This window comes from Calidris pugnax, unplaced genomic scaffold (assembly GCF_001431845.1).
Source record: "Calidris pugnax isolate Ruff unplaced genomic scaffold, ASM143184v1 scaffold593, whole genome shotgun sequence".
In the NCBI taxonomy this organism is placed as follows: Eukaryota; Metazoa; Chordata; class Aves; order Charadriiformes; family Scolopacidae; genus Calidris; species Calidris pugnax.
The window spans coordinates 88,993-100,000 of record NW_015092181.1 but is presented as its reverse complement, the minus strand read 5'-3'; positions in this window follow the sequence as shown (position 1 = coordinate 100,000).

The following is an 11,008-nucleotide window of genomic DNA, read 5'->3' as shown; positions in this document are numbered from 1 at the left end:
GGGCTGTGTTTAAGTGCAAATGCTCAGCTGGTGTCTCTCTACAGTTCTGCTTTTTTCAATGGATTTCTGACAACTTACCCCAGTGAAGGGCCTGCCCTTTCCTCCACAACTATCGAATTACATTGACCAAGCATTCTGCTTAGAAAAGTGCAGCAAATTATGATTAGTAACATCAGCTGAATAGCGTCTCTGAAAAAAAGCCTCTGTTATATTTTTACATGACTTATTTACAGTGAAAGAGAAATCAGATATTTTAGTGTATCTGCTAAGGAAATTAGTAGGCTAGGACAGAGTGTAAAGATTGCTTACAATATTAAGCAAGGGCTGAGTGTGCCAATAACCCATGATACAGAGAGCTAAAATTGTGTATTAAATCAGGAAGAACGATGCAAGAAGCTGGATAAAAGGACCAGGTTGTTTAAAAAAAAACACTGCAAAACCAAACCCACACCAAAAAACAAACAAAGCAAAAAAAACTTACCAATAAAGCAACCAAAAAACAACCCCAACCTGACTTAGCTGCCTGCCTTGGACTTGAGGTGGCCTCTTCCTAAAGCTCATAGCCCAGGGCTTACAACATGGGCAAAGTGTGTAGGAGTTTAGGGCAGAGGTGCCCAAGTCCTGGGGGCAGGATCTGCCCCTTTGGCCTAGCACCAGGGAAAAGGGGTCCTTTGGAGTCCTGGGGCCCTGGTTACCTGCTTCTTGGTGCTCTGTCTCTGCCTTCAGGCAGACAGGAGACACCCCACTTTCCTGGCTCTGTGGAAATGCTATTGATGGGGGAGGGTGAAAAGTTTTTGGGTAAAATGTTTTGTTTTGGGGCACAGGGATGCTGGGTTTTTCATGATTAAGCAAATAACTTTTTTTTCTTCTTGCTCATCTTTTCAATTAATGTTTTAGTTTGGGTTTTCTGTTTCTGCTATGGTTTAAAAAAAAAAAAAAAGAAAGAAAAGAAATAATAAGAGTAATAGACCAGAGTGTCTAGCTTTCTTGGGGAAGGGAGGGTTATTAGTGGGAAACTCAGCAGACATCAGCTTTAAGCATTTCTTGTTACAGGTTTTGTTCACTGCTTATGTGGGATGATGAAGATAACATCTGGAATAATTGTGAATTTTATTCTTCCTTTCTCTATGGTTTGAGTTGAGTTTAATTTCCCTAGAGAGAATCCTGTATGTTTTAGGTTTGATTAAAGCCAAATTAATGGGACTCTTTGGTCCTGGTTTTGGGCTGTATGCCTACAGGTATTTATTGTGACGGTGCATTTTCTCCCCTGTATCTTCTGCTGCCTTGTATAAATCAGCCAGCAGTACTGCTGATTGTATGTTGTCATTACGTGGGCTGCTTTTGTATACACAAAATCGAGTCTTAGAATAGAGGCAAGAAAACTCATCTCTACAACTCAGTCCTTAACAGATAAAACTCTGTGTGACTGTTGTTGTAGATAGGTATATTTTGTTGTTGTTTTTATGGTAAGTTGTAAGATGCAGAACTTAACTTTAACTGGCTTACAACTTGAGAGCAATTTCCAGAGTTCAGCTTATAAACCTCTGGGAGGGTTTCGCAATAGCTTTTTTTCTTTTTTTCTTTTTCTTTTTTTTTTTTTTTTTTAGGGGAGGTTAGGTATTTCAGCTATGACAGGACTGAAATTCATGCTCCTCTAGTATCAGACACTATTACTTAAAATAGTTCCACCCGGCTGTGGCCGAGCCAGTTTCCCGTACGCTGCAGTGGACGGTAGCTCACTGGGAGAAGGGCAGTGCAGGGGCATGCTTGAGCTGCTCAGGAAAAATCCACTCTAACAGCCATCTGCAGATGAAAGTTAGGGATTACTCATCAGAAAGATCAGTTGTTTAACCTTTACTAGACCTCTAGTAGGGTCTTTGGCAGACACAGCCCCATTCTTTCTGCTAACGTTTTCCGACTAGATATTTCTAGCCAAAGCAGCCCCTGATAAGAATTTGAACTGTTCTTTCTGCTTTTTCCTTAAATAGTCCACAGTGGTTCAAACGTATGCGCTGATGTAACTTGGTACAGCAGGATGTTCTCTGGAGAAGGCTGTCAGGTGGAGATCATTGTCACCAGTTCATGCACCTCAGCAGAGCTCAAGTAATTTCTGCTGTTGGAGGCTCTGGTTTAGTGTTGCTGAGCGTTGGTTTAGGAGTTTATGCTGTCACGGTATCTGCTGAGCATGGGTGGCTGTAGCTGTTGCTCTTGTAAGTGGGAGCCATTCCTTTCCCCTAGGAAGGTTGTCCTCTGAAATGTATGGATTGTTTGGGGCATTGAGTCTGAAATGACAGCAGTGAGGAGAGCGAGCTGGAGATACTTGGTATCACTTTCCATGTGCAGGGGTGGATGCACAGCATCCTCCAATTTGTGCTAACCTGCCTGGAAGGGCCGAGTTAGAAATGAGACATGAATGTGGATGTGGGCACAGCCTGTTAAGTTTGACATGCATATGCTATTCACAAGAAATATTGACTTTGGAAACAAGACTCTTATACATCAAAAGAATGTTGCTCTGGCTTTCAGTGCATCTTAAAATTTTACTGCTTTTTTTTTTTTTTTTTTTCTTCTACCAAAATATTCTGAGCATTGTCAGACAGATATGAGAAAGCAGGAGGCAGACCATGGGGAAGAAGAAGGTGGAGAGTAGAAAAGAGAAAATTAAAGAGAATTTAGAGACATTCAGAGCTGAGCAGTATCCACAATGCTGTATTTAAGCCCTGTGCATGTAACTGATAAGGAAAAAGGTGGTGATTTTATCCAATTTAAAGGGGATTGAAATACCTAAATATTTCTTATGCAGATTTTAAAAAAAAAAAATCTGGTGAGACTGTGGAACAGCCACAAAATCAACTGTTTCATACCCACTGATAATGGTAAAGCATTTCCCCTATGTAACTGGCTGCCTACACACCAGAGGAAAGCAACAAAGTTTTTCTGGGTGTTAGACATGTAAAGAAGCAATTACTATTGTCTGCAGTACTGACAGTAGTTGATTTGAGCCTAAATATGTGCAAGAAGTTGCAGCGGTGATAAAGACGGCTTGTAAAGCTGCCAGGGAGCTAGAAAAGAGCAGCAGCTTGGTTGTATATAAGATCATATTATTGGCAACATTCAGAATTTAGTCACTTTAATTATCAGAAGAATTTTTGTGATCTAGAAATTGTAAAGGAGAGTATGCCTAAGGAGAATGTTGCAATAAGCTGCAGCCACTTGTAGGAATGACAAATAGTTGCTTGGCTGAGCCAGAGTCCAGAGGTGAAAACATAAATTTGCGTGTGACAACATGGTGCTTGCTGAGCAGAAACTGTTAAAATTCAATAGCTTTTTCCTTACTGGAACTCTTTAGAAATGGCAGGCCTAAGGCTTTACAGGTAGATACAAAACCTGCTCTGTTTCTCTAAAATTATCAGGGAAGGGTTGAGGAACATGCCCATATTTATAAACCGAGGAAGACTCGACTGCTCTGCTTCTTGCAATATAAATACAGTAGACAAATGCATGTTAAATGTCTGCAAGGCAGTTGTACATTGTGGAAGATAAAGCAAGCAATTTGGTATTGAAAAGAGAATAAAGAGCTCCAGTCCAAGATCACTTTGGGGCATAGGAACTGAAGTCTTTCAGAGAGTTTATTTATTCAAACTCAAGTAGAATTAAAATAAGTCTTCCAGTGAAGGAGTTGCCCTCTTAAGTGCAGTGTGCCTGGCATTGAGAAAACCAGCTGTGGCAGTGCTTCTTTCTAATACTTCACACAGTCTTTTTGATGGGTAGCTTTTTCTGTATTGATCTTTGTCTGAGGATGGAAAAACAAAGCTTTGTTGTGAAGGTTGTGAAGGCACAACCATGTAGAGCACTGGTTTCAGCATGCTGCTGGCTGGCTCAACGAACAGGGTGCATCTAGAAAATCTTCAAGTAATGTTTGCTGCTGTGGTTGGTGACATTATCAAATTTCCCAGTGCAAATACCTTTGAGAGGAGCAAGCCTTCAGTTTTTCTTCTTAGGATCATTTAATGAGTCATTATGTACTTTTGTCATGTAGCAGTCTGGGACTCGATTTCTGGGGGAAAAAAATAAGCTGAAGAGAAGCAGCATATTTCCCATAACAAATTTTCAGCTTATTGCATGCAAGGTTTCCAGATATAACTTTAGGTGTGATTTCATATTTTTCACTGTATTCCTGAGATACAGCAGGCCCTTTCAGATAAGGTCTGCTCAGTAATAAGCTTGAAAGCTTGTTTCTTCTTGGAAAAGGGAAATCCATTAACAATACAGGAGAAGTACCATTAAAAGTTAGGATGTAAAGCTAGGAACAATTCAGTTTGGGTTATGACAGCAGGAATTTTAGGGTAGTTGGATGTAGTCTGTAAGGACCCTGAACATCACTGCCCTCCTGCTGCAGGGTGGGAAAGATTGTGACCCTGCTGTAGTGAAATTAAAAGCCTTTTAAGCCAAGTAGTTTCAAGGGTCTGAGCGTGCCACAGTCCTGTGGAGTTTGGGAAGTGGTAGGGGAGGAAACTTGCTTTTCTTTGCTTTAAATTTCACTGGTCTGTTTTTCCTGCGTGGTGTTCATTCTGTTTTGGGTGTTTGAGGATTTTTTTTTTCTTTAAGATGAATAACAAAGCAAATAAGTTAAGCAAGTTTATGGGGTGCTATCCAACTTAATAAAAGTGGGGTAGACTATATGGTGCCCAGCCAAGCCCAGGAGGGACAAATGCTTGTGTTGTCTTAGTCACACTGTGCACTAGACGAAAAGGAAACCCAGCTATTTTCCTGGACAAGAGTAACTTCTGTCCTTCATTCAGACAGAAAACTTGTTTAGAAGGTGTCCTTCCAAGCCAGGTGTCTGTAGTGCCAGGGCTGTAGGAAAAAGAGGCAAAGGAAGACATTACATGTTTTCTCCTGACTAACCTGGTCAATTTACTACAGTGGTTCAGGAAAGAAGTAGGGACTGATTTGTGACACCTTGATGGTATGTGAGATTTGCCTCCAGTACACTTCTCAGCTATGAACTTGACAGGAACTACATACATACAAACCAGCTCTTCTAACTTTTTCATGACTGCAGTGCCAGGTTCCCATCTGTTATACATAGAGGCCACTTCTGCAAAGCTATGGTGATATATGACAGTCAGAGACTGGGCCCAAGAGTTCAGGCTAAAACATTGATAGGAGGAAGTCTCTCAGACTTTTATTTTCAAAAACTTAAGTTCAGCAGTTCAGCATCCCTGTTAGGGCTGTCTCTTTCTCTTTTCCCCCTCCCTCCTCTCCTGCTGCTCTTATGCATTTTGTTTGTCAACTTTGGAAGTGTATTAAATTAAATCAAAGCAGAGGTATTGGTTTGTTTGTTTGTTTTTTGTCCCTGACACTGTTTTACTCTTGAATGTCAACTCCAGTGGAAATATAAGAAGGTTTGGCTCAACTCCTGAGGCGTGAACTGACAGTAGCCTATTCCTAGAATGTCTTTCTCTTAATCAAAATACGTAACAGATACCTTGCAGCACAAGACTACAAGAAACTTATGGCAGTTTTCTTTAAAGTAGATGGAGGCAAGCAGTCAGCAATCTTGTACGAGGGTCTCCCCAGTTCTCAGACTGCTTGGTTGGAAGCCTGTCACCTGTGGTATCAGCTCTATTAGCGGTTTCTGCTGGGGATGTACAAAGCCTACATTAAAAATAAGGTATAAGAACCTCTTTTCACAAAGCGAGACTGCTAAAATTTGCAAACGGAAAAGGGAAGAAGGCACTTTGATTTTTGATATGCTTAAAGGGATGCTTCTCAACCAAAGACTTGACTACAGTTCACAAGTGTCACCATGAAATCTTGACTGTTTGCCCAAATCCCATTATCATTCAGGAAGTTTGTGATGAGTAGATTTAAGCTCTAATCATGCAAACCATAGGAAAGTATGTGAGAATACCCACCTTTTATGGCATGGCATTTGTTGGCAGTATCAGCGTGGCTGTAGCAGACAAGATTAAAGGATTAGGAAGTAAGCCAGTTACCAAACTGCTGCTGCTAAAGTTGTAATTTGCCAGTATATTGATTACAGAGGATTTTTTAAGCCTTTGGAACAGCATCCTGTATCCTTATTTCTATGTTAGCTTGTAACTGTATATCTTTAATAAAATAGAGACCTTATTTCAAAAGAAATGTTAGGTTTTCTATTGCTGAGATGCAATCGATTAGTCTGTTTCATTTCTGTAGCTATCTATGTGAATTTGGTTCTTTTTCTTTTATCCTATTAAGTTTGCTGTGAGAGTGAACCAGATTGTTTACAATTTTAATGCAATTAGGGATAACTGTGAAGTCTGTTCTTATTCTGTGGTAAGAGCAAACTTTAGTCTCCTTTGGAGGACACTGGCTGTATCCGACACTGCCTGTCTGCGATGTAATTTCTGTTCTGGAAGATGTTCCAGAACAGAGCTTGAAGGCTTGTTCTCCAAATCCCTGCTTAATTTATTTTTTTCCCCCTAAGTCAGAATGTATTGTAATGCCTCTACTTAAACAACAGAGGAATTCAGCATTTTTAAAAATTAGCAATATGAATGTAAGGAATTGAATGTTAAGCTCCTGACTTTTCTTTCTGTGTAAGTTAACACTCAGTAGGGTCCTTTTCCACAAGGGTCTCAATCTGGGCTCGTTTTTTAATAGCACCAAGGGAACAAGCTGGTAGGAGACACTCCTGCTGGATTGCGGTAGCATGAAGGTAAACTGGAGTGGGACCCAGGCAAAACAGAAATCCAGGGAAACTGCTCCATCAAGTGTTGAAAGGTAAAACTGGCACTAGGGTACACTGGAAATACAGGTCTTCTTCGGGCCAGGAGCAAGGTGCTCTATGTGTGTCTCATACAGGCGCAAAATCTCTACTGATCCTCATAGGTGCAGATTCAGCTCTGAGCTGTATAACATTTTAATTTAATGTTTACTCCATTAAAAATCTGACACACTGGCCAGGCAAAGGCTGGAGTTTTTTTTCTTCTGAAGAGTTGGAATAAAAGCAGATGTTTTGCATGTAAGCAAATTGTATTCAACTGCATACTTTAAAAGCAAATATCTACTTGCTTTCCTTTAAAATTCCACAATTAGAGTTGCAAGATTTGTAAGGAGAGAAAAATAAGCAGTCATTTGGTCTTGACTTGTAAGAGTGTATTTAATTATTCTGTTAAATGGTGACAGATACAAATGCTGGTCTATATGTACAAATGTCACTAAAATGATTTGTAGGCATAGATATGGCAGGCTGTCCTGCTTCCTTCCACCGTGAAAACCAGAACCCTGCTGACCTGAACCTCTATTTTACTTATGCACTTATTCATTTAGGATATCTGCATTGCTCACTGCTGAGAAAAAGTTTAATGTCTACATGTAGTCCTTGATTTTTATTTTTTTCCAATATAAGTCCACTCTCACATAACTACTTGAATCAACAAAAGTAGATACTTCCTAAAGTTCTTGGCTCCTAGGGCTTTCTTTTGAGAAACTATGCTGAAAAGTTCTGAAAATTCTTAAAAGAGAACACACAATTTATTAAAATCTTGGTTGGAAAAGCCAACTAGGAAATGCCTAGGAATAACTTACTATGATGCAATTTTCATGAAAATGTAGTGCTATGAATAATTGCATTTTTTGAAAAAGGAGTTAAGAGCTTTTACAGGTCAGGTCTTCAAAATCTTGTCGGTGTTTAGATTTAAAAGCCACTGCTGACAGATTTTTAGCGGAGTGGCGGAAAATACATAACTAGTTTCCTCTTGTATTTTTCCTTTAATCCATTGAGCTTTTGGTTGCTTCTGCCTGCATCCCAGGGGCTGTCCCAGGGCTTGTTTTGTTATGTCCTGACTGGAACCTTCAGAAACCCCAAAACTTTGTTCTGCTGTATCATCTCTGTCCCCAAATGCTGAATGAGGGTGGTGGAGTGCACAAAAGCTAAATATTTTCTTGTAAGCCTCAGAAACAGGTGCCTAATATTCATGTTGCTGATCTGCCAGGCAGAGGCTGGAGCTGAGCAGCCTTCTGGCCATATCCAGTAGCTGCTCCTCATCGTTGCTTTGTCTCCTGGGGTAATGACAGAGCTCAGGCAAATGTGCAGCTGGGAAAAACATCCTCAGTTCTGAAGTTAATTTGCAGTATTTAATTTGAAAATTGTGAATCCCTAAGGTTTTTAATTGATTTAGAGAATACAGCATGCCATTCATCTTGCCTAACGCTAGATACCTACAAACTGCATCTAAGCTAGGAGTCAGTGGAGAGAAAAAGACTTTTTGGGAGCAATTCAGATGGCATGTGTTAGTCATGCCTTGGATGCTGCCAGGGGCCTGATCTGTACTTAATAAAAAGAGGGTGCAAATACCTCTGGCCACCCCATGCAAGTTCCTAAGGAGAGTAGGAACAGCTCAGTATGTGCTCCCTTCCTCACTCTTGCACCCTGTTTGTAAATGATTATAAAGGATATATTCTATAAATAATAGGATTCCATGAAAATATTTCCAAATCCCACATTTTTCATAAATGCGAGTTAAAACCACTTGAGGGAGGGGAGCGCAATCTGAGCAGTACTGTGCATTTCTGCCCAATTTACCAGCAATCTTCCCCAAATTTTGAGTTGGTGAGAGAATCATTAGTATGTAGATAAATAAATAACAACCAACCCTACCTTGTTTCAGCGAAAGGGATGGAGGGTGACCCAGCTTAGGTGACCTACCACCTTAGGACCTATTGCCTTCAGCAGGATGCAAAAAACATGCATTGGGATGCCTTCAGGTGCCTCCCTGAATTGCAGGGCGAGTGTGTTTTTTGGTTTGTTTTTTGTGTTGATTTTTATCACTGAATTTGTCAACAAGGCTGAAAACCAGCCTGAAAGGGAGAACGGTAACTGCTGGGGGACCTGCCAGCAGAGAATAAGGAAAAGGAGGGCGAGTCAGCGCAGAGTGATACTGATTTTGGTCTAAAATCCCCAAACTCCCCTCCACTACTGTGCAGAGTAACAGGTGTAACCACAGGCTTTCCCTGCTCCCTCCCCTGGCCCAAGCTAATTTAGGTTTCTAAGCCTATGAGTACAACATGATGGAGCCAAAATTTATGAAAAAAAAAATCCATGCTAATATAGGCTGTAAAATAAATGGAAACTAAAGCTAAAGTAAAACAGATTTTATTCACATGAAAAAATAAACCTGTTAGCTCTGATAATCAATTAAAATATTATAGAATCAAGCAATCACAGATGTAGAAGCTTATCCTCCTTAAAGTCATTATAAATCACATCCTTTCCTAAATCTCTCTATTCCCTCTTATTGCTTACATTATAATCCCTGCCCGGGTATCACTTTCATTGCTAAACATACTGTTTGCCAGTCGGTTTATTAAGATTTGTCTTGATAGTGCCAAAACAAATGCTCTTTTTCAAAGATAAAAGGAAGGCTAATATTAAAATAATAATTTCACTTCTTTGCTAGCAGAGCATAATTATTGAAGAAATTGGCATGTGAAATCTCTGAGGTGATAGGGAATTAGTATGTCAATAGGAGCCTGCTTTGAAGTTGATCCATACTGTTCTTGGTGGTGTTGGGCATACCCAGTTTCTTGTGATACAGTGTGGGGAAAGAGAACTTTTTTGAGGTGGAAATAACCAATAATAAAACTGTCCTTCTTTACTGTTTTTAATTAATTAAAAGCTTTTGCAACATATGGGAAACATAGGAGACACAAAAAGTAAGAACAGGCAGAACAATTATGGACTTGAGACTGAAAAGAATAGCAAAGGGGCTTTAAAGGGCCTGGAACAATTAAAGAAAATGTGAAAATACTGGTTTTACATGGGAGTTCTTGTTAGGTGACATCAGGCTTATTGCAATGTCAATAAAACCCTTCCTGTGAGTATGCAGTAGGGTTGAAGAGCGTTATTGGATATAGTGAGCTACAAAAGCAAATGCTTGCATTAAGCCCAAAACTGTTACCAGCTGACTCGAAGCCTGGAAGAAGCATGAACCTAACAGCTTAACAGCCCTACAGATTTATATAGAAAAGCTACTATGAACGAGAAGCAGAGCTACTAAAACATGTCCTAAAACCAAGCTTGAGAATAAACAAGATGTAAGTGAAATCTGTTTATTTTTCCTGTGCTTTAGTTGGTGGCAGGCAAATGCAGTGCTGCCAAGGAAAGCTGCCAGGTCACAGCTGTGCTGGTGCTCAGTAGCATGAGCACTGAGAGACAGAAGCTGCTGAAATGGGAAGGCTTTTAGACCTTCAATGGTCAACACCACTTCAGTTTGAAATCCACAAGTTACATGAAGGCTTCATGAAATGAAATCTAAATAACATGTCATCCAAATACCTGCTTTATAGATGTAATATATAAACAAAATATTATTATAACTAGAGTAAGCCAAGTATTGTCCCCATTTTGCTTGGGTAAGGCTATTTCAAATAAGAAATAGAAATGGCTCCATTTCATCACATGGATGGATTGCTATGGTTGGACATGTATGGACATCAGAAAAAATGGCAGTCTGATCTCTAGTAGCCCAAAAGACTGGAAATAACTGCACTTGAGACAGAAATAGGTCAAGATGAGTTAGCATGGGTGAAATGTGTCTCAAAAAGAAAAAAAAATTAAAAATCATGTCAGTTAAGAGCATGTCAGTCAAATGTCTTCCTATGGAGTTGCATTTCACTTTGCATTAAATGTGAAACTATGTGTTCTTTGATGTTCACAAATTCCTGTAAAGATCAAGCCAGCAAGGAACAACTGATTGTTCATGATTTTGGTCCTGCAATTGTAAAGGTGACCTCAGTGGTGTTAAGTCAGTTTATACTATTTGGTAGCTTGGACAATGATATGGGTCCCCCATATCTCCATAAAGATTTACAGTAGCTCAGAGAAAGGCAAAGTATTTAGAGTGAAGAAATAGAAGTGAAGTTAATTATGGTTGCTTAGTTATTATGGTTAATTATGCAACTTAGTGTTTGCATTAATGTAGATGTATAGATTTGGTGTCATTCTTTCAAATTTGTC